The sequence below is a fragment of the Rousettus aegyptiacus genome, unplaced genomic scaffold (genome assembly GCF_014176215.1).
Source record: "Rousettus aegyptiacus isolate mRouAeg1 unplaced genomic scaffold, mRouAeg1.p scaffold_m13_p_2, whole genome shotgun sequence".
NCBI lineage: Eukaryota > Metazoa > Chordata > Mammalia > Chiroptera > Pteropodidae > Rousettus > Rousettus aegyptiacus.
Genome location: NW_023416295.1, coordinates 54,555,578 through 54,581,374, shown reverse-complemented (window position 1 = coordinate 54,581,374; position 25,797 = coordinate 54,555,578). Strand labels below are relative to the sequence as shown.

At 33.8% G+C, this 25,797-nt stretch overlaps 1 protein-coding gene across 6 annotated transcripts in view; it reads right to left on the bottom strand.

Annotated features, from left to right (window-relative positions):
• Positions 1 to 25,797, bottom strand: part of KCNH7 (potassium voltage-gated channel subfamily H member 7) — a 405,071-nt gene that overhangs the window by 136,426 nt on the left and 242,848 nt on the right. The window lies entirely within an intron of this gene.

Sequence of the window (25,797 nt, the reverse complement as noted above, 5' to 3'; positions counted from 1 at the left end):
GCCAGAAAGTATTTATAGGCATGTTCAGGTACTACATTATAGAATGACATAATCTCAATTCTCATTTGTTTTCGTAGTATAGAAAAAGAAACATCCTTTAACTTTCTAGAAAAAAAAAAAAAAACTCAGCCTTTCCTTTCATGTTTTGCTTAAATCAGAATTCAAATAAAATATGAGTGTATAAACAATGAAGATAACTTATTTTGTGTTATTTTGATTTTAGCATTAAATAAATTATTTTATTTTTCTTATTTAACTTCTTGACATAAAATAGTAAATTATTGGCTCAGTTATACATGTGTTACCATAATTTTTTTTGTGTGTGTGCAAAATTCCCAGTGCCCAAATTACAATAATTTTATTTGGTTTATAATCTGTTAGAAATGAGAACAACATTTTGTCTGTATTAAATCATCTTTTTGGTTGAAGGGATTAAATTAAAAGCACAATTACAGGTCTATAAGATATATTTTATTAGAACCATCTAGAGATGAATGAAGTGATGACTTAGTTTACAACCAATTACCACCACCCATCCTGGAATAGAAAACCCAAGATCTAAGCTTTGGAGACTATAGCCAAGAATCTGAATTCTTTTATTTAAATCAATTGATTTCTGATTGCCTCTTGAATCTGACTTCTAAATCTAAGCAGTTTCGTCATACTTTTATCCTCTGAATATTTTCTTTTTTGTATTGAGGTATAATTAAAATATAAAATTATATTAGTTCGAAGTTTACAACATAACGATTTAATATTTTTATACATTGTGAAATGATCACCACAGTGTCTAGTTAACATACATCGCCATGCAGATACTTTTTTTATTATTATTCTTGTGATGAGGACTCTTAAGATCTACTCTCCTAATAACTTTCAAATATGAAAGAGCATTATTAACTGTTGTTAATAATAGTTACCGGGCTGTTCATTACATCCCATGAACGTTTATACCTTTTGATCCTTTTCACCTATTTTGTCCATTCCATTTCCCTCCTTTCCGGAAATCACCAACCTGTTCTCTGTATCTATTAGCTTTTTTTTTGGTTGTCTTTTTGTTTGTTAGAGTACACATATTATAAGTGAGATCATATAGTATTTGCCTTTTTTTGTTTGCTTAGTGTAATTTCCTCAAGGTCTTGAGTATTTTTTTAGTCATGGTGACAGAAATCTCATTGGTTAGGGGTTTGTTTGGGTTCAAAGTATTGTATTTTTAAAATGCAAAAACTTCAGAAAGAGTCCTTGGTCATTCAAGGAATAGTGTATATATTTTGATTGCTTTCTTTTTTCTTTTTCTTTTTAAATTATAGTTGATATTCAATATTATATTAGTTTCAGGTGTAGTAGTCAGACATTTATATAATCTACAAAGTGATCCCCAGATGAGTCTAGAACTCACCTGGCACTTTACATAATTATTACAATATTATTGACTATATTCCCTATGCTGTACTTTATATCCACATGACTATTTTGTAACCACCAATTTGTGCTTCTTATTCCCTTCACCTTTTTCACCCAACTCTCCCATTCCTTCTATCTGGAAACCATCAGTTTGTTCTCTGTATCTATGAGTCTGTTTCCATTTTGTTTTACTTTGATCCTTAGATTCTGCATAAATGAGATCATATAGTATTTTGACTTATTTCACTTAACATAATGCCCTCCAGGTTTACCCACTTTATTGCAAATGGAAGATTTCATTCTTTTTATTGTGGCCAAGTGATATTCCATTGTCTATATGTACAACCTCTTCTTTATCCAATCGTCTATTGATGGGCACTCAGGTTGCTTCTATATCTTGGCTATTGTAAATAATACTGCATTGAACAGAGGGGCACATATGTCTTTTTGAATTAGTGTTTTGGATTGCTTCAGATAAATAGCCCAAAGTGGAATTGCTGGGTTGTAAGATAGTTCTATTTTTATTTTTTATTTTTGAGGAACTTCTAAACTGTTTCCCATAGTGGCTGCACCAATTTGCAATCCCAGTTAACAGTGCATGAGGTTTCCCTCTTCTCCACATTCCCAGCAACACTTGTTGATTGCTTAAAAAAAAAAAAAAAAAAAAAAACTAGTTGAGACCATCTCAACTCTTGAGTATAGTGATGGTTCAATGTAGAGGCAGGAGCAAGTTGGGAGCAAGGGAGATGTGAGAAAGCGAAAGGACAGCAAAAGGCTGGAGACAGAGGCAATGGCAAATAGCAGAAGGATGCGGTTGGGAGCCTCAACATCCAATGGATGCTTAGTATTTCAAAATTTTGTCCTCTGTTTCCTCTGAGTATTAAAAACAAAAAGAGGATAAGAAAACTCTTTCCTTTCTTCTCATCCCTAGAACATGGCTCCTGCTGCCAGAACTGAGAACAAAGGCTACTGTTAATGTTGCTATAAACTGAGACATCACAGGTTGAAAGGCTTCGGAGGGTGGGCCTGTAGATCTAATTATTATTTATAAAATTATTTCAGTGGGTGGACATGTTCTAATTTCCAAGGAACTGATTTACATTAACACTTTTAGGACATAGGCTTTCTGTTAGTTGGAGAAGCATATGTGCTAGTTATGATCCAGATTTTCAAATGTGGATAGACTCCCAAATTTGAAATGTAGATTTTATTTATAATTAATTTTATATTTTCTACAAATGAGACCATGGTTTTACAAATGTGGGAAAGTGTGTTTTAAGAATGACATGCTGTACCTTCACAGTCTTCAGCTACACCTTTAATTTATTTAATAAAATAGTTGGCTAGAGCACTTGTCATAGTTTCCATGGTAACAAGTGGATGACTTTAGTAAACAGAAAATAAGCAATTTAAGACTGTTCTATTAGAACTAAAAATAGAAATGCTTCAGGCTAGGCATCACACTATAAATTGGTTAAATGGAGAGTCTGTGGAGATGCTAGAAATAGCCATTATGTATTTTTCTAATGAACAAAGATACATATTAATTTTAACACTTAAAATGACATATCCTGGATCATTTAGAATATTATTGTGAATTTGCATGTTTGTTACTTAGCAGCTTAAAATTTTTTAACATTGGAGGTATACTGCTGATTGTACAAGAAAACATAAAGCACAGATTTGTGAGAAATCAATAAATAAAAGATGTGGGAATAGAGATTTAACGGTTTTGTAGTAGAGCAGAGTAATTTTACTTTTGGTAATAAGGGATAAAATCATTTTTTTTCAATATCGATGCTTATAAATTTACTGTCTAGTGCCAAAAAATCATAGAATTACAGTGCTTTATAAAAAAGTTCTATATGCATTGGCTCCAAAGCATATTGAATAAGTGTAATTGATCTGGGAATTACTGCCTACTATCATTGTTTCCTGCATATTTCTATTAAACAGTATATCTTCTCTAAAGTCAACTGAAGACTCACATTTACTTCTTTTTACTCTTTTAGTTTTTAGATTTAATGTCTCCATCAATCTTTTATAGTCTCCTGGAAAGCAGATATTGAAAGAAAATACACGAAATGTAGAAGAGGAGGACAATCACATATATTTTATAGGGCAAAAACATTTTAGCTTGTATAATTCTACTAACTCTAAGTTTTGTTAAGATACTACTTTTGTAAAGTAATATTATCCTAAGAAGTCATTACAATGTACTCTTAAATATTTTTCTTGAATGCAACATTAGGAGCAAGAGAAACGGAAACATAATTCAGCAAACACTAATCTAGCAATGAAGAAAAATAGTCACATTCAATAATGCATAAAAAGAATGAAAAAAATTTAGAAATAAAAAGTTTAGTCCTTGTTAAAACAAATCCTGTATTCAAATGTAATTAATGTTCGTTAAGATTATTTACAATAACATCATCCAATAATTACGAAATTATATATGCAATTATATTAATATTATTTAGAATCAGGTTCATTTCCATGTTTTCTCCTGAGTAAAAGCATTCTCAAAGTGGAAAAGGGTATTTAGGAGGAACAGTGCTCATTTTAATAAAATGTCTATAATGTTAATTTTTAACTGTAGCCATGAAGCAAGTTAACTCAGGGTAATCTGAATAATTATTTCTTTATTAATAAACTAGGGGCATATTGCTAGCTGCTTTTTAAAATAAAAGGCCAAGACTCTTCCCTCTGAGCTGCTTTAAAGATGTTTTATTCTACTCTCTGTATTCACAGGGGATTCTTATGTCTCCTGAAATCAACAAATGTTTATGGAGCACCAAATATTTGGTCAAGCGCTATTCTGGGTTCTCAGATGGTGATTAGAAGGACAGTAGTAAAACAAACAAACAATCAAACAAACAAACAAAAACAAGGTCTTGTGCTTATGGAGCTTATATCCTCCCAGGGGAGATATAATAAATAAACATATAAGTATCTACTACATCAAGTAACATTAAGTACAATGAAGAAAGAGAAAGCTAAATAAGGTGATCGATAATAAGTCATAAGAGAATGCTTCTCCTATAAAATGATGCGTAAGCAAAGACACAAAAGCAGTAATAGAGTCAGCACTGTGGCTCTGTGGATAAAGGGTGCACCTGGCAGAGAAACCTGCAAGTGAGAAAGCCTTTAGGCAGAAGCATAGTTGTAAGCTCAAGGAACAACACTCCAGCCAGGTAAGAACTGTCTTACTCCATAACCTTTCCTCCTTCTCAACTACCTGGAGGGAAGCAAATAGCAACCAGAGTGTGGAGAGAGGGTAAAGTGTAGGAGGTTGAAGCTGGCTATGCATGGCATTCTGACCTGAAGCATGCTGGGAATAGTAATTTTGGAACTGAGGCTGATTTTACAGTAGAAAGTCACCAGAAGCCTTTATTATCTGAGGGTGACCCAATAAGTCACTGGCATGCAGCAAAACTCAATAATGTGAGCTATTATTTTTGCCTTTTGTTGGAGGGTTTCTAGAGGGGCCACTTAACTCTCAGGTCTATCTTTGCAATTTACTCCAATCTTTTACCATTCTTGGAACCACAAGCTACACTGTTTTTTTCGTATTTCAGGGTACCAAGTAAAGATTATTCTTCTCTGAGCCGAACCATTTAATGAATGCCTGGAAGTTTTTAGCTCTTTTTTTTTTCTGGTAGATTGAGGGTGGAGGGGACTCTTTGAAGATTAAAAAATACCATTAGTAAAAAAAAAAAAGAAAAAAAAAAAAAAGGAAAAAAGAAAATAGCAACCTCAGGATACAAAGGCCTCATTAAAGAGGCAACACTGTTGATCTTGTATTAAAAAGCCTATTAGCAAAGCAAAGAGGACTGTTAGGTCTTCACAAAGGAGAAATGTACCCAGCCAGAAATGACTGCAGCCAAGTGCAGGCACAAGTAAGAAACTAGCAAAATTTGTACTGGCTTCTCTGCAACTATTTTCTTTTATTTCTTTCTTTCAGTATCACTTCCATCTTCTTTGCTCTCTCCAGGCCTCCAAGGTGAAACATTATGAACTTTTTCTTATAAGGAGGAGCTCATGGGATATGTTAATTTCTCAGAACTGATAATGACATAACAGATTGACATAACAGTAAATGAGCTCTAAAGTAGCCTCTCTGCAGAAGAAATATCTTGTTGGCACAGATAAGACCTTTCAGATATTTTTCAATTCACTCCCTATAGGTAACTGCCTGCTGATAACAACATTTAAAGAACAGTGGAGAGCCATGATGGAGTCTTCAAAGAGGACTAGAAGAAACTTCTCTGACTGGGGAGTTTATCTGACATTGTTTAGCATTTGATTTTTTTTTTTTTTTTCAAATAGATGTTGCTCTACTTGTGATTTAAAAAGTAAACACAATAGAGACTTTATCCTCACTCATAAACCACTTCCAGAATTCATCCCAAGGTTTGCAGAATAATAGAATAGTGAAAACATTCCATTTAAAGCACATTTGTAACTAGACGCAGCTCCTCAAAAGGCTAGGTAATATCAATCTATGCACACAGGCCTCAATACATAATGGAAACTCAATAAATATTTGCTAAATTAATAATGACTCCTTTTATTTCTCCCTGACAATGATATGGTTCATGAAAAGCTGTCCACAGGAGGTGACACTCAAGCGGCATTTGTGACGATGGTGGGTGGTAGCCTGAGTCTTCTGAGTTAAAGGAACACCTGGGTACTAAACTTGAGAAGTTATTTAGCTTGTCTGTGTTCTGGCTTCTTTCTCTGTAGATTCCAGATAATAGTATCTAGTCTTTAAAACTTGAGCTATAAATGAGATGATACATTTCTAGTACAGTGTTTAGCACATAGTAAACAATTAATAAATGGCATCTCTTGGGAATGGAACATTTTAATATAATACAGCAGTTGTAGAAACTGTATATGCCAAAAACGTTACTCTTGTAAGAAACCAGGAAATACTGGCCCTAAGTTTTTAAGGTTGAGTAGGAGTAAACATGGAGAAGGAGGACGTTCCATGAAGAAGAAATATGTACACTTCAAATCAATTTCTTTTAACAACCGGTTATTCAGAAACCACTATGAGCCGGACATTGTCCTAAGCACTGGGTGTTGAGCAGGAAACAAAACAGATTCATATCTTTCTCACTGTATAGTTTACAATCTAGTGGAATCGAGGGAAACAGAAATAAAAAAGTAAAATGCATAGTAGATTAAATGGTGAGAGTATCATAGAATATCATGGAGAAAATGAAGAAAGGGGATAGTGAGTGCCAGGACTAGGGGGAAGTTTGGGCTGACAAAGAGGAGCTATTGGATAGATTGACAAAAGGAACTTATAGGCTCTGGCTGTTCTAAAAACATGGATACATGAAACGCTTCATGTTAAGTGACTTGGTTTAAATAGATTAATAGTATACTAGAGCATATAGTATAGCTGGGAAATGATAGATAAGGTGGAAACAGTTGGAAGTCATGTCCTGATGGCTTTCTATGTACTCAGATTCAGTTTTTTAGTGTTAGGGATATAGCAAATTGTTTTAAATGTGAGTGTCTTCAGAAGTATTTTAGTGTACAGACAGGACATGGGTGGTTTTAGGCATTAGTGATGTCTTGAAGTAAGTTCAAAAGATATAGGAGCTATTTCTTTGCTTCAGAGACAAGAAGGCCAGTTAGAAAAACACATTAATTCTTATACAATATCATATCAACAAGAATAAATGGAGTAGCCAGTTCCATTGAGCACATACAGTCTGTTTGGCTTTGTGGATTGGGCTAAACCTGACTGCTTGCGGGAGGCAAGTGTTCTAATTCTTGCCCATTTCTCTTATTTTATCAGTCACTTGCTTAAGCCTAAAGGAGTTTAGTGAAAGCATATAGGAGGAATTCATGTGAGCTAATAAAAACACTTTACACAGAAACATCATTAACAAAAGGACCGAGCTGTGTATCTGATAATACATTTGGTCTAAAGAAATAACCTTAATGTAATAATCACCAACATATATAGATTTAACATAACAATCATCAACATAATTTAACATAACAACTGTGAACATATTTAGTTTATGCAGTTGCTGGTGTATCATGGGACTACAAGTATCCTTTTGAAATTTCCAGGAGTTTATAAATATGCTTTTCACTTAAAAAAATGAAAACTAATCTAGTTTATACAAATCTGGTTGTCACATTCTTGTTCTGTGTGGTAGTATTAGCGCTGTCTGAGATGTCAACAGCATGAATGATTTATTTTTAATTACTTCTAAGTTAAAATGATTTTAAATATTTAGACAATAGTGAGGCAGTGTCAGTAAGTAGTAGATTCCTGGCTGTTAAGCTCTAGGTAGTTCCTGGAGTTGGACAGACCTGGCCCTGCTTTTATTTACTGAGGGGGGCTTGGGCAGAATGCCTACTATTCCCAAGACTTAGGTTCCTCATTTGTAAAATGAGGAAAAGAAGAGACTATTCCACCTGATAGTGCTGCTGGGAAGGTGAAATTGGATAATACATGTAAAGTACTTATCGTGAAGCCTGACTTACAGAAAGTGAGCAATAAATGAGTGTTATTATTATTAAGGTGGGAAAAATCAAGTTCTCAACTTGCAATGGTAGTTAAACTCCCTTCAAATGTTTGATGTTGAGATCAAGTCATTCAACTCTTATAGAGCTTCAGAAATGAACTCATCCCTTTGTTTTCATATGAGAAGGTTCATCAAACGGCAATTAGAACAGGATGAGGGCTCAGTAGAGAAAAGATCCTTGTTTCACCTAGTGTCTTAAAATATGTCTCCTTAACTTTTCAGTGATAAAGCCCTTGGTTTATTTCTTGTATTTCTCATGTCCCTGTGGCTGTCCTATTACCTTTTAAAAGTATACTATATGCTAGTTAATTTTTTTGATAGCAGAACTCAGCTTCTTGTGGCAAACTCCATAGTCGGTGGAACTTGTTATAGAGTAAGAATGTGTGAAACAATCTTTATTTCCGGATTTGCTCTACGAGTACCATAATCAGTATTTAAAAGCACATTTTAGAAAAAAAAGGGTAATAATAACAGCTAATATTTATTGGGTGCCAACCACTAATGCCTTTACATGCATTAATATCATTCATATCTTCACAAAAAACTTGACGATGGCGTAATTTTCGTCCTTATTTTGCATATGAAAAGTAAGCCAGGCACAGTCTCTCATTTCCCTTGACCTTTGAGCACTTTTTCCCCTTTCCATCACTGGGGAAGAATGCTTGGGTTTCAATTCCTTCATTGTGACAAGACCTTGAATTTCATGAATTTTTAAACAAGTATATTCTAAGACATTTCTTTTATAAGCAATGGCCTCGGAACTAAAACTCTCCCCCTGTCTTTTTGTCTTGCACATTTCTGGGCCTCCTGGCTTTGGCAGAATTCCTTTCTACTGACCCCTGGGAGTCAGGAAGTCACCATCTACTTGCCCAGCCTGCCCCAAGCCCAAATTTCGCTTTAATCCATTCAGTCCTATACTGCCTCATGACCATTCACCATCTCTCCTCCTTTTTATCAGCCTTGGGTTTTCTAAGGATAAAGGTGCTCTACTCTGCTTGCTGCCTCTATCCCTGTATATTATCTCTACTACTACTTTTAACAACTAGATAATAAAATCATAGCTGCTATTTTCTGGATGATTTCTATGTGCCACCTTTTTCTCATGAAAAAATTTTATCTTAAAGAAGTTCTTCAGTAAGCAGTACAATAGGATTTGAACTGAGACCTTTCCAGCTTTTACTCTTTGTCTTACACCAGTAACAGTGAGATGTTAATAGATGTTACTGGAAAGGACTTTCTCTAAGTAATCCAGTGTGGAAAATGTCTTCCTCTAGGAGATGCTCTATGCACATTATTGTTTTATATATTTTAAGAAGTTTTGCAAAAACAAGTTTATTTACTTTGTTTAATATAGCACTTCCCACATTTATTTTACTCTGAAATCTTATTTTAGAGAAATTTGTGATAACATCTAACTCCTTGGAATGTAGTAGGAAAATATGGAATTGTATTATGCTCTCTCCTTATTTCAAAGACACCTTTCTGAGACAGAGAAAAGTAAATATCATAGGTCAACTAGATGCTTACTGGAGAAAAAGAAACTACAGAAAACAAAGGGCTCAGGCAGGGGTGGAAGAAAAGGGCAAAGGCCAGAATCACCTACTAAATATGTATTTTCTTGGTATTGGTCTTGATTTGAGCTCTCCAAAACCCAACTAAAATAGTATTGTCATATTTGATCACATACCTTGTAGCATGATTTCTTCATAGCTAGCTCTTGGTTGAAAGGCTATCATGAAATAAAATATGATAGAGTGTTTCACATCCTAGGTCTAGTTTATACTATTTGACAGAGAACAGGTTTTAGAACACAAAAGCCTTAATTCAAGAAACATTACAATTCCGCACTAGAAATGACATGACATAACTCTGACATCTGCATGGAAATATTTTCCCTGTTTCTTCAGGAATCTTTCCTCTTTATTTTCAAAATGTGGGCATATGAAAACTATAATTGTTGACTCTGACTCTTTTCCATTGACATGTTCTCTATTAATATTTATGCTCAGGTATTAGGTTCTCTTCGTACTTATAAACTTGATTATTGAAAAAAAGCCAATTAGTAATTTTCTATACTTGATAAATCACTAATAAATTATTTGGGCATCAAAATTAGAAAAAAACTCACACCTTGTCTGACTCATAAATCATATTGTCTCTTAAGATATACTGCTATAATTACCCATTTCCCAGTCCTTGTTTCTATTTAACTTTGGAACTTCTTTGGTTGAATTAGTGTATTGGAACACATGAGTGTTAGAACAAGTTGAGGCAGATTTAAAGTACTGTCCTCAATATCCAGGCAAATCACATCTACATTTGTAATCAGGCACTTTGGAGAATGTTTGTGACAATTTTTAATAATTTGTCATTTTTACACACAAGTAAATATTTGGTTATTTAGTTAGGTTGTTTTTTTTTCCATAAGATATATTCATGTTACCAGGGCTCAAATATACCTAAAACCAGACCACTCCACTGAACTTCTGTTTGTCCAAAAAAACTGCACTAACACTGAACTGATTGGACTAACTCAGAGTATGAGTGAATCTGCACATCATCATGGTATGTGCAAACTACTATCAAGGTCAAACACAATTAGAATGCTGAGGGCCATTACTACTGTGTAGATGTTGCTAGTAACTAAGACTATTCATGGTCGTGTGTGTGGTTTGCTCTGTTCCTGGTGCATTCACTATTACTACAAAGAATTATACATTATTTTGCACTATGTTTGCAAATTTAGAGCAGAACACAAGTTACAAATACTGTGAATTTATTGCATGTCTTAGAACAAGTAAAATATACTTGAAATTAATAAAATTTAACCTGAATGTGTTAGGCATCTACTATGTTACAGATTACTGCACCCAAAATTGTAGGAGTTACAAACATGAATAAAACAAGAACCTTTCATCAAAAGAAGAATCCACTCACGAGAGTGTGCTGGAGTGTCTGAGAAGAGAGGAGGTCAGTCTGCTCAGGGACGTGAAAGATTACATGAGGAAGCATCATTTAAACTGGGTCTTAAGTTATTGTGAAGGTAGAAATTGGGTGGCGCCGCTGCGGGTTGAGGGAAAAGTATGAGCAATGAAGACACGTGGTGACTCTAGAGCAGAGTGAGCGGTATATGGCCCCTGCTGGGAAAATCAATTTAGTTACCTTATGCCTGGTATTTCTGATTTTGATAACAACAATAAGAACAAAAAGCTAACTTTAATTATAAACAATTGCTATGTGCTAGTTATGCTGAGTTCATTCCATGCTTTATCATATTTAATCCTTGTAAGAACCTTAATGAAGTACATATGCTTAAATATCCATATTTCAGACAAGAGGTCTCTAAGACATGGAAAGAACAATTAATTTCCTCAAGTCACAGAGCTAGCCTGTAGGAGAGCCAACATTTCAATCGAAATGGTCTAACATTTGCTATGGTCTTCATACAACATAATGAGGCTTTTATTTTTATTATTTATAGGTGATCCAAATGACCCTTGTCACACAGAGCTTTATGGTCTTCCAGGGTTTGACTTGCACACACTTCAGGATTCTTAGAGATACCATCTACCTCATTTGATGCAAAAAAGCACATTTTAAAACAACAAACAAATCATTGGAAGAGGCTTGGGCCCCAACTGGGAGTCCCCTACAATGAGTACAGACCTTCATGGGGTTAAAATTAAGCTCATAAGCTTGTCCAGGACAAAGTGATAGAAGCAGAAAAAGGTAAAATTGAAGGTATTTTTCTAGGTAACTTAGCTCTTTCCTCTTCTCACAAAAATTTTTGTTTGACCACTATAACTTGGAATTTTCATTTTTATTTTTAAACATCTAGACTATTTTTGTAGAATAGCAGAGGGAGAAGAAAAAATGTCCTAAAAATAAGAGACAGCAAGCTTTTTCTTCCCATTGGCAGTGTTAGTGGGGAACACCCTTTCTCAGGTTTTGACACCAGGCTTTGGGGAATGTGGCTACTACAGATGTTCCCTGCTTCCGAAGGCTGCTAGAGGCATGGGTTTGCAGCAGAGGCCTGATGGCAAGTATGCTTTGCAATGGCTCATCTTGTCCTGAATATATTTTTCCAAATTTAGCTTCACAAAAAGAAGGAATGATGTTTACTTCAAATTCATCCCAACCACATTTATTGTTGCTTTTATGCTTGACCCCAACCAAGATTCATGACCTGGCCTAGCAATTTTTCAAGGTAACAGAGTAGTTACTGCTCTTATCTAGCTATATGCTGACCAACAGAAAAAGATGCAGGATTAGGATGATCTGATTTGTGCACACAGCAACGTACATTTATATGAGGGGCAGGATGTACTTTCTCTGTTTGTGAGAAGTTGTGTAGTGCAGTGGTTAGGCATAAAAAACCCTCTGGATCAGATTGTCAGAAATTAATTCTTTTATCTGACACTTTCCAGTGCTTGATCTTGGAATAAGTTACTTAACTGCTCTGAGACTTTGTTTCCCCATTTGTAGAATAGTGATGATGATGTTACCTGCTTCATGGTGTTATTGTGAGTACTCAATGACCCAATATCTGCAAGAAGCTTAAACAATACATTGTCATGTATTTGAAAAAAAAGTGTTAGTTATTATTATCATAAAGGCATTATCAAAGAATAATTTTGAGTTCTGTAGCCAATAAGTCATTGACTGAAAGATAGAGCCAAATATTTTTTAAGTTGGGGGAAGGGGACGAAATGTGCTTGTAGTTTACCCATTTTCCTTGTGTGTTTAACTGCTCACCTACACCCCATATTTCTGGTCCTACTGGCATCTAACTATGTGGTTGCTTCTCCAGACCTTGACTCTACTTTGCATCTAGTTATAAACTTCTGGGATTCATCCCTTATAAAATTCTAAGCACTTGACAGAGCTACGTGGGGCTTCATTTTCAGATAAGAAAATAAATCTTAGCTCTGGTGTTTGGAAAATTTTTGTAGATAAACTTTATGCTTGTTTGATTTTACCCCTGACTAGAAATATGTAGGACATGAAAACTGAGGTTAATCCCATCAGCTAAAGTTTAAGCCTTTAGCTTGTCTAAACTAGAACCTCCATCTAGAATACACAAAAAAAGTAAATAAAAACTTGGTAAGCAATTAAAAATATATTAAAAAATAAAGATATAGCAAATACATCTTTATAATGAGAATCAGTTGGATATGTTAGACAAGACCAAAAGAACCTAAAAAAAAATTAGATCAGATAATAACATTACACTACATTTTTCCTCATATAGATTGGCAGAAATATTAATTAGGACAAAATGTGGGTGTCAGGTATTTGGATAAGATAAATTACTTTCCAAGATTAAATTTCTTTGGAACTTCAAGGGGAATGAAATATAATAGATTTAATTCTGAGCAGTGGTCAGAAAAATGGTAAATTACTAAGTGGTAATAGCATGATCAAATTTAAATTTTTGTAAAAGTGAGGGAAACTAAATATATCCATCAGAAGCAGAGTGATTAATGATAGAAAAGAAAGCAAAAATGCAGCAAGAACTGACAGAATATTTAAAATATTTTTTAAAAAGTACTAATTGATATTCCAGGTGAAACTTTTAAGTCATTTAAAAGCATCATAATATATTTCCAAGAAAATAACATGACCACAAGTCCTACCTGGCTAAGTGGTAAAACCACACACTTAAATGAAGAAAATAAATTAAAAAATTAAAACTTTTTTCCAAAATGAAGAAATTGTGAAAGAGACTCAGGGAACTTAGTAAGAGTCAAAAGGTCAAGCATAAAAATTTAAGCCAAAAACTATGTGAGGGCACTTGCAAAGAATTTCTAAGCGATTAAGTTAAATAAGTTATTGGAAGATTAAAAAAAAAAAAGATGAAGTGGGGGAACAAATTATCACAGAAATATACTCAGTGGAGCAAAGTAAACCGCCAAAAATTATTCTGCTAGATATGGAAGATTCCTAGAACCACATAATCCAAGTATAATGCATTACATGTATTATGCAAAAACAACGTAAATACATCACTTCCCATGATTAATATTTAAAGTACTCAAGGTGTGGTGCTGACAACCCAAATATAGCATTTATTATTTCAATGGTGAATGTATTTATTGGTCAATGTGATTCCCATGATAAACATTTAGGAGAGATCAGATTAGAGCAGTGCTTCTGTACCAAGCAAGCTGTTGCCAAAGGTAATAATAAATTGTAGGATACTAAAACCCTGTTGAGAATAACGTGTTAGTAAAAAAGTAGCTTTTTTCTGTAAGGCAATGTCTGGTTTATTTCCTCAATTGCAGATTTTTTAGTTGAAATAAAAAACAAGCAGAACCAAAATGTAAAGAAAAGAGAAATAAAACAATGAACTAGGAGAGAGATCGTTAGTTGGCCACTCTGGATCTAACACTGTGGTAAGAATTTTGACACATCCATTAAATACTGATAGTGTTCCAGGGGTGGGAATTACTGTCCATTTTACAGAAGGCAACACACTAAAAAGGCTCCATTACTATATCATTAACTGTTAAGATGAAATTGACATGAAGAAGTAGAATCCAGACTGCTCTCCAGGTCTGTCTGGTTCTAAGTCTCTTATTTATTTTAGTAAATTCATTTAGATTTTAAAAAATATTAACAGATATTTATCAGAGATTTTAAAAGGTTTTAAAAATTGAATGATAGTCTAATTTAGACAGCACTTTACAAATATAGGAGTTGATTTAAAAATAAGAATGAAAAAAGGATAGAAACAATCAGGAATTTCTATGCATAGAAATTACTAAGAGTGTTTGCTAAGACAGTCCCCAAGACTTCCTGCCTCTGGTGTACACACCCTGCGTAATTCTAGTGGCAGTGAATATGATAGACTTGACTTTCACAATCAGTTTATGTTATATGGCACAGTTGACTTTAAGAAAGAAAAATTATTCAGGTGAGCCAAACATAATCACTTGGGAGCTTTAAAAGCAGAGATATTTCTCTGGTTAGTCACAGGAGGGGAAGTCTTCTTTGACTATTAGTCTGGAAGAAAGCAAACACCCAAGTTTGAACTGCTGAGAGGGGATGTCCCTAGAAACTAAACATGGTGCTGAACTGACAGCTACAAGAAATTAATTCTGCCATCAACCAGGGTGCTGGAAGAGGACATGAATGCAGATGAGAACCACAGTCCTGAGATGGTAGCTTCATTTCCGCCTTGTAAGTCCCTGAGTAGAGAACTCAGTCACACTGTGTCCAGACTTCTGACTTGACAGAACCATGAGCCAGTAAAATAGACATTGTCTTACGCTGCTAATTTATATTATCATGCAGCTATGGAAAACAATACACAGCAAAAACTACTTCTTGAATTTGTCTTATTTGACATTTTTACAAGAGTTCAGGCAACTGAACAGTAAAATTGCAAGAAGTTTATACATATAGAAAAAGTTTGATCTGTGGGGAATATACCGAGTGAAGATGGAGCTATAATGACTGTGCAAAATGGCAGAAGTTTAAGTTTGGCCTAAGGCAAGACATTTTAGGAAGAATTGATCTAGATGGCATTTACAAGTTGATGAATGGGTTGCAACCCAATTATGATTCATTAAAGAGCCACAGTGAGAATTTTCATTTTTCCCTGTAGACGTACGTTCAACGTACTGCTGTTGAGAAGACCAATGATGTTTCTGAGAATCCTCAGGAAGGGTGTTTGAAACTAGAAACAAAAGGCCTGGAAAAAATATATGGTTAACCCTATCCCCATGATAATGTGAAAAGTTACCCTTCTTAACTAGTCATCAGGAAATGCATAAGTGATAGACAAGGTTTCTGAACAAGCAACTAAAATGAGCAACAGGCCAAACTTTCCTAGGAGGTACATTTTACAAATATGCCCTTTATCTGGAGAGTTAAAGACTGAGGATGTATTCTCAAAGCTTATCAAAAAAATAAAAGAACTGCATAGAAGGTGCGTTGGCAATAATCTGAGCGTCCAGTTTGTGGGGGGCAGAGAAGGATGGTCCTTCTTTCCCTTTCCTGATGTTTTCTTTCATGTCTAGGAAATTATATTAGTATAATACTCCTGACTCCTCTCCAACCCTTGGGTCATCTTGCCTTTAGGAAGGTAGTGTGATTTATCTGGTTGGTAAAATTAAAACAATATATTGAACACGTTTGACTCAGCTCCTCTTTCTACCTCTTAGGAATAAGCCTAACCAAAAAGAGCACATTTTCTCCTCTGCATGTCTCTAACTGGGGAGATAAGGCTGTTTTATTCTGGGGCTTAGTATGAGGAAGTCTAAACCTCCTAAAAATAAAAGCCATAAACTCCATTCTAACCTTTTTTTGAGTAATAAAGGTAAAGTTTTGCTCCAGAAATTATATTATTTTGTCTTATTTTCCTACTAGTTTTAAGTTTGGTATGTGGTAGGAGAAGGGGTGATATTTATTGGGTTTCTTGGCAGGTCCTAACAATTAGAATGTGGTAACTTCTACTGTTTCAAAGAGAAATTCCAAAAACCAAAACTAAAAGCATAGTTTTATTCATAATTGATAGTGTATTTAAAAAATTTTGTTACTTCAAGAAGTTGTACAGGATGAAATCACAAGGAATTTAAGAAGTGTTTACTGAACCTAATTATTACAAATTTAAAAAGGATTGGAGCTTTGGCTATATATCCACATTTCCAAGGTAATATAACTGGGTTATTATATCATTTTGTATAGTACCCCTAGTATATTTTAATTAATTTATTCATTACTTATACAAAAGTCTAAACCCATGTGGCATTTTTAATATTCCAAGAAATTTCCAGCATTGGAAAGATTTCTAGTGTTAACATATTAAGCAAAAAAAATCAGCTTCAAGCCTCAGCATGGAAGACTGGGAATCCTAGTTCTCTTGACTATTTTTCTTTATTCACTACTAACTTTGCAACTTGGGTTTTGAATCAATAAATTCTTGATAGAGAATGTAAATTTTACATTGCATGATTCTTCTGGTTGTTATAAGCACCTTAACCAATGGAAACATGACAAAAAATAATTAACCTTTTAGACACAATTTTCCCTAAGAAGACAAGTAACAAAAGGGGGTCTATAACAAAAACTGTGATTAATCGGCCATATTAGACATCTCATTCTCATAGTTCCTTAGAGCCAGGAATGAAAAAAAAAATGTTGCTTTCATCTAGAAAACACAATTTGAAAACTATTTTTTATTTTTCTCTTTGCAGGAGTTTAAGGAGTCAAAGGCAATGTTTTGAACAATTCCAAAGGACTCTAATTACCCTTTTATTTGGATCTGCTGAGCACTTTAAAAAAGATTCTGTATTATACCATTGTACACTGATAGTCTATTTTGCAGGATTCTATTGTGTTACTTGTATATAAGTTAACTTCCCAATTTGAATATAGGATGAAATTATGCCACTACTTTTGTTTGATTATGTTTACCAAAATCATATAACTCATCTGTGCATATAAATTTTAATTTAAGTTTAATAAATACAGAACTTCACATGGTAGATCCTACCACAAATTCCATGGCTATGATTCATATTGGGGTCAGACCTGAAGTAACTATGTTGATTGCCTTTGCCTATACACCCAGGTATACTTTATGATGTTTAGAAAACAGTGGGTTATCAGTGACTTAGGGATCATAGCTTCAAGGAACAAGTCATCTCATCCTTGGCATAGATACAGAGATAGTTTGAAATCATTACTACAAAAAGCAATGAAAGAAAGGTGTACTTTACTCTCTCACCTTTTCACCATTTTTGAAGGATACAATTGGAATAAAAAGCTTATGTAGAAACACTGAGGGAAACAAGTGAGGGTGAGCATTACAAAGAGAGGTAGAAAAACACATTTATGTTCTCATCAGAACGTGACACATTGTAAATATTTATATAACAAGTGTTACTAGGGAGTCATGCTCTTCTCAGACTTGACCTGTTTGGCTTCTTTATTATTACAAAATGAGCTATGGAATTCTTCATCACAACATACCTTTTTTGGGAGTATATTAGTTTCCTATTTTTGCTATAACAAAACCCACAAACTTCAAAGGTTAAAACAACTGAAATTTGTTATAGTTCTGGAGCTAAGAAATCCAAAATGAGTTAGCAGGGCTACATTCCGGAGGCTCTGGGGGTGAATCCCTATCTTTGCTTTTTACAGCTTCTAGAGGTCATCTACAGTCCTTGCTCATGGACCTTTCCTTCGTTTTTAGTCAAGCAATATAACATTTTCAGATTTCTCTCTGATTGTGACCCCTGCTTCTGTCATCGTATCATCTTCACTCCCTCTGCTCCTGGGGTCACATCGCCTTCACCGACCATGACCTTCCTGCCTCTAAGGACCTTTGTGATTACATTGGGACCGGGTGGAAAATCTAGGAGATTCTCTCCCATCTCAAGATGTTTAACTTAATCACATCTGCAGGGTCCCTTTGCCATGTAAAATTATATTCACAGATTCTGGGGTTTGGGGCATGTACCACTTTCCAGGGCCGATATTCAGCCTACCACAGGGAATACGTTTTATTTATGTACCTTTGTCTATAATACTTCTAGAAAGAGAAGACTTCATATGACATTGAGAATTCGAAAGCTTCTGGTAAAATATTTTATATGTTCATCCACATGACACTGTGCACAAGATTTATCATGCAGAAGTTTCCACAACAGCCAGCAGTCAGTGGGGACTTCAGAATTGCCAAACGATAGGAGCTTAGGGGTGGCAACTTGGTTGGAAAATGACCTAGGAAACTTTGGAGCTGTGTTTTCATAGAAAGCTTGATATTTTTACATGGGGGGAAGATCGAGTTCAGGGGCTAATGAAACTTTTGGAGCCTAATTCTTCCTTTCCTCTCTCCTATGCAGCCAACCCCCTTGGCTCTACCACTGATATTATTAGAAAGTCCTGCTTAATGCAACAGAGATGACGAGACAAGACACACAGTCGGAATGTGAATTTACTTGGGGTTAACATTAATCAAATAAGTCCTGCTCTCTTTGATATTTTATTGCATCTTTTAGGTAAATTGAATGTTAGTATGCCAATATAGCTTAGTTTCACTCAATTTCCCAGTATCTATAATTTGATATTCTTTACCCCAACTCTGTTTTCAGATCCTCATGTATATTTGGAATTTACTTAGTCTTTGATTAGAATTTTGTTTTATGAGATAATAAAATAAAGGTTCTCTTTGTGACATGCTGAACTTAATCTGAATGTAGGTACCCAGAGTTCTGAACTAAACTTGGTTATTTGGGAACCATAATCCTGGTAATATTATGAGAATTTCAGGTTTTAGGTTTTTGTACTTCCTGTGGTTTTTATATATTGGTTTCTTCAGTATTTACTATTTTCATGTAGATTAGCAGCCTCATGGTGTCTTTGAGGATTAGAGTTAATAAAGCATTTTCCATGTGATCACAAACCATTCTGATCTTTTCAAGTAAAAATTTCCATACATATTAAGATAATTACTTTTCTAGTTTTCTTGTTTATAGAATCTTGTGTGTAAAATAATTTTTAAAATAAGGATGTTCACTGCTAGCTCAAATTGTAAAAAAAATCGAATAGAACCATGGGTATTTTTCATAATATTATATTGATGATAAATTAGAATACAATGTGGTTGTAAAAAGAAATAATGCATATTTCAATGTATTTTTATGAAAGCACATTCACATAATATAGTGAAGAGTTCAAAAATCAGCTTGAAAACTGAGCATTTATGACTACATACATTTTTGCTAAAAATGTATACATTTAATTATGCATGCTTAGAATAGAGGCTGGAAGGAAACACACTTAGACATCAAACTGTTACTAATTAAAACTAGCATATTGAATATTTATTATAGTCCAGGCTCTGTTCTGAATGCTTACTATGTATCATCTTATATAATTCCAGGAAAGTCTATGAATTATTATCTTGAGTTTATAGATGAAACCAAGTCACTGAGAGATGAAATCAATTGCCAAAGATACCTGGTTATCAAACACTGTCTGGATGTGACTATTCAGAGGGCTCTTATCTCTACCTTGTTTAACAACTATGCTAGAATTCTCAATGAGTGAGTATTACTTTTGTAATTATGAGGAAAAAAAGAAAGGTATTTTTTTTTTTCTTGAGAAAAGGAGTGATCCCCACCAAAGAGTAAATAAGTTGCAAACACCTGGCTGCAATTTACCTGCTATGATACATTATTTTAAAATGTAAGAAAACTGGTATCTGGAAACTTATTACTGAGTTTTCAAAATCTATTACTTTTGAAAATAAATTCAAATTAGATCCTAAAATTTCCAGACTTAAATAAAAATGTGACGATTTTTTTTTTACTGTTTGCATGTAAATATCTTTTCTAAATATTAATATTCAGATTAAGCTACAAAACATGTAAAATGTCTTCATTTTAAAATTAATTTATAGAATTTTGAAAGCACATAGCATCAATATGATAAAACCACTAAAGGATTTTGTTTAAAAATCACATTGGTTTTAGTCAAATTGTGTTAATGATTCATGGAAAGAAACAAAGAACAAGTTATGTAGCAGATCAGTTGATGTTCCGGTTATCTACTGCTATGTAACAAAATTCCTAATAATTAGTAGTTTAAAATGACAATTTATTATTATTTTGCAGAGTTCTATAGGTTAAGTTCTGAGCTGGGTGATTCGAGCTTAGTTTTCTTCATGTTGTTGCAGTTAGATTTCAGTTCTGGCAACAGTCCGAAGGCTGGACTGGACTGTATATCCAAGAGGGTACACTTCACATGGCTGGCAGCTGAAGCTGGCTGATTGAGGGTTGGGAGCTGTAAACTAGAATGCTTACATATGCAAAAGTCTAAGGAGCTTAGGATTTTCAGAGAATGGTGCCTTGGTTTGTAAAGGAAGCATTCTAAGAACGAGTGTTCACTTGTGAATTTCACAAGAGGCAGAAAGTGGAAGCTGCTATGCCAATTAATGGCTAAGTCCAGAACCAACATGACATCACTTCTTTTATAGTCTATTTGTCAAAGAGGCCACAGAGTTCACATATATTCAAGAAAATAGAGAAATAGTCTCTCCTTCTCGGTGGAACAATGACAAGATATGGGAGGTAGTGGAGATATTGGCACTGCTTTGAAAAATGCATTCTGCTACAGTTGATTAAGAAGCGAATTTCATCTATTCTTTGCAAAATGTATTTGACATAATTCTTGGATATACGAGCCTGATTACCACAAGTGATGTCTTTTTCACTGATAACGATTATTATAAATAATGCTAGATATGCCACTTTACATTTCCATAAATCTATTTTTCTGTCTTAGTTACTTTTTTTCCTTTTGATTGATTGTTGGTAATTGGGAAATGGAGATGCATGAGTGGGAATAAAAGTTGACAGTAAGGAGTGAATCCACAGAGAAAAAACAAAATACCATAAAAGAAGTTTGACAGTAATTGCTATTAATCTACAAAGTTAAAAAAATATAGGGAAGATCATCCTTTCTGTATTATTATAGTAATATACATCTTTGTACCCTGTAATTTATAAAGTTTTTTCATATGTATTTCCTGTTTTGAGTTTTCATCCAATTTTTTTTAATGAAAATTATTGGAGTGACATTAGAGTTAATCTAATCAAATCAAAATTACAATGAGCTACCACCTCACACCTGTTAGAATGGCTGTCATCCACAAGACAAGTAATAATAAGTGTTGAAAAGGTTTGGAGAAAAAAGAATACACTGCTGTTGGGAATGTAAATTGGTATAGCCACTGTGGAAAAGTATGGAGGTTCCTCAGAAAACTAAGAATAAAATTATCATATAACCCAGCAATCCCTCTTTTGGATATCTAGCCAAAAACTTGAAAATGTTTATCCACAAGGATACATGCACTCCAATGTTCATTGCATAAGACTTTTTATGGATCAGGAAGTTGATGGATAGGTAAGTTAAGTGATGTCTTTAAAGTCACATAGCTAGTCTAAGGATTGAAATAGAAGGTCTTTTGTCTTCAGGACCCTTACCTTTGCTTTGCAGTGCCTTTACAGGCTTTTCTGTTTTAAGAGCAGATGAAGAAATAATGAGAAGCTGTAGTGGGAAAGAGTGAAGACAGGCATATATTTTAGGAAAGCTACTTGGCCTTTTAACTTGGAAAAAAATAAAATGGAGATGATCATAACAGTGCCTCCCTTGTATAATTGTTGGAATGATGAAATTGGAAAGTGTAATAACATCAAATAAAGTGATAGATTTTATCTCATACTCCTGTAATGGCAATAATCATTAATATTACATTTAAAAAACTGTGATACAGCAGAAAAAGTAAGGAGTCAGACAGATCTAGTTTTTATTTTTTCAATGTAATTGGTAAAAATTGCTACAGTTTTTATGGCAAAAAAAAAATCACTTGGTGAGAATACCTTTTTGACATTAAAATTTCCTGGAAAATTACTGTTGAATTTGTTCATATATTAGTCACCTTTGGAAGGCTATGGTACATGACGGACAAAGCAATGTTCCAAATTTCAGTAGCCTACTAAAAAAAATAGCATATATTTTTTTTTTGCCATGTTAAACAGAGACTAAAGCAGCTGGGTGTTGTCTGTGGTTCTGCTTCTAGACCTTTTTGTATTCCAGGACCCAGGCTAAAAGAGGCTGTCTCAATTTGAGGAATGCTGCTCTCATGACAGAGGGAAAACACAATGACTGAACCACGTAATGGCTCTTCGAACTTTTGTTCAAAAGTGATATATGTCATTTACACTCACATTTCAATAACCCGAGACATCTTGTATGGTTAACCTTAACCTCAAAGTGTCAAAGATGCTTAATCCTCTTACAAAATAGATAATTAAATAATTAGAAATAATAAAACAGTCTACTATAGTCCAAGATAAGAATCACATGACTGTTTGAAAGTTCCTAGACAATAAAAAAAAAGTATATGTATAATATTCTAAAAGTCCACAAATTCATATACTGTAGGTGTTTATTAAATATTAATCAGTGAGTTCATGATATAGGCAAATATTAATATGTGGCAGACCCTTGCACTGGACCCTTTATTTCTCCATGTTCCAAATTGTAGAAGCAATGATTAGAATTCTAATTCTGTGGTTAACCTAAATGTGTGTTCAAACGCACTCAGAAAATGAATAAAGTGCCCTATACATGATTGCAATAATAATGAAAGAGAACAAACTATTACAGGCAACTCGTTTATGTTAAAGCAGTTAATTCATTCATCCCACAAATAGGCTAGCAGTTTTCTATGTGCCAGGCACTGAACAAAGTATTCAAAGATGAATAAGACTCAGGTATAGCCCTTGACCTTAATGAGTTATATATAGTAACATCTAATCAGGTCAATAGTTAAGTTTTATAATGAAAAGTTTTGTAGGTTAATTTGATGTTTTGATTTTAAGGCCCTAAAGAAGAGTGGGAGAGGTATGTCCTGTGTGCAGGTATATAATTATTTTAGCAAAACTTTTTGAATAATCTACCTAAGCTAAACAATGTGGTATTCTTTTTTCTAATATCCTTAAAAGAAGGAAGTAGCATCGCACACAAGGATGTCTTGAAGAGACCTCTTAAATCATAAGAAAATTTATCTTTATATACTATGGGTACCAACTATTTAAAAGTGTATTCATTATACATACAGAATTAGAGTTTAATCTTCAAACTTTACATGATCTTGTGAAGAGGAGTTTAAATACTAAGCTATTTTGATAAAACATGTGTATTATAGACAAAATAACATGTAGTGCTTTAATTGGCACTTTTTTCTGCAGAAGGACCATGTAAAAATTTCATTATTTTTTCCTTTTCTTAACATAATACAGCTTATCTCAGTTACATACTCAAGAGATATCTAGAGAATAAGGAAGGTGTACAGTGAGTACTGCTGGAAACAAAAGGTATCATTTCCAAACCCAACTTAAGTATTAAGCAAATATTGAGTATAAGTTAGTAAGTAAAATTAGTTTGCAAAATCCCTTCCTAATTAACAACCTGCTACTTAAAACAGATGGGGTTTTTGATAATCAAATTGTTTAATAAGTTATTAAAAATCACAAAAGATATACTATTCCTGACAAAACCATGTTACTTTTAAAAAGCATTCTTAAAAGTGACTACTGCTTTAACTGTGGGATCTGTTTCCTGTGGTAAATTGACGTGATATTTGACTTTTACTGATAAAAATAACATACTCAATGCTTTTTATAAGTACTACAATTTAAGGTTATTTACTTTAATTGATGTAGATGTCATTTTGAGAGTGTTATAAGAAATACCTTTAAAATAAATGTTTTCTCCCTCATATACTATAGAATAATTTTAGAAATAAATATAAAGAAGATTCAAAATTAAGTTATTCATCCTCCTGTGTGCTCATGACCAAGTGATGACTGTGCTGCAAGCAGTGATAACAGGGACACCTGTAGTGTGTGTGCCACCCGAGGGCTCTCTGCTGCACAGCAGCTGAGCTGGGAGAGTGTTTTCTCCTGAGTATGCTCAAACTGAGTCGTACTCTTTCCAGTTGGCTTTCCTATCTCTCTGACAACATGGCAGTGCTCTTGATCTGAGTTAAATGCTCTCCTTCTTCTACCTCTCTGTTCACCTTCTCCAGAACTAGAATGAAACCTAATTCAGGTAACACTCAGAATAATCCTACTTTTTCCCTCAAGTTACAATTACCCACTGCAGCATAAAGCACCGGGTATTACACATATTGTGGGCTATGATAATGTATATTTTGAGTAGAAAACCACAAATATGAAAAAGAGGCATATCAGACTATATTAATTAGAGAGTAAATGGATCACAAGTTGCAAGGTAGAAAGTGCAATTAAAAAGAAAATGTCTTACCAAAAAATCCTATTCAAATTTCTGAAAGATTTTATGTACCCCACTTTTTATAGGTTCTGTTCAAATTTGGTGTTTTGCAAAAGTAAAGTTTACTTTGAAATCCTTATAACTTCAAAGTTCTGTTAAAGAAACCATTTTATAGATGTTTAAGGTCTTATGAGTTATTTTAGATATATTTTACTCTTTATCCAGCCTGAAATAAATAAGTGACAAAAGTGAATAGTGTCATGGTAGAAAACTTCCAAAGAAGATTTAAAAAGTCATGCTGATATGCATTTTGGGGGAATTTATACCCAACCCTGAACTTTTTCTTTCTGCTTTGGTCCACTAATGGAAGTTGTGAGGAAATCAGAATAAAGTGCATGAAGTTCTGATACAAAACTAAAATGTAAAACACTTTTCTTAAAGTAATTGTACCAGTCCGAAAGAATAAATAGTCTACAGGTGGAAAAGGCATACAAATATTTGACATCAAATGTTTTAGACATCATAGAACCATTGGAGTTTAGAATTCATCCAATTTTAACTCCTCAGTAAACAGATGAAGAATCTGAGCCAACAAATTTAAGAAACTAAAGTCCAGAGTAAAAAACAATTTCTAAAGAACTCAGTTACAGGACCACATTTAAAGGGCTCCACATGAAAGAATCTTAATGAATCATTTGGAGAAAAATCAATGTCAGAGTCAGCTGTGATCGGTAATAGCAGAATTAGTAATAAATGTGCTGAATTATGCCAGAAACTGCATAAAATACCCTCAATATTTACAATTTATACTACTACCAATATTCTTTGTAAATCTATTGTATTTTAGAATTTTTAAAAGCAAGAATATAAAAAAGAAAGCTAATCTCTCTCTTCATTTACGATTTCTCTGACTTAACACTATTCGACCAAGACAAACATAACCATAGTATAATGTCATTTCCAAGTTGCCCAATTGGTTTAAGTTATTGTCATTAACCAGTATGTTGTAACTGCTTTAAAATTG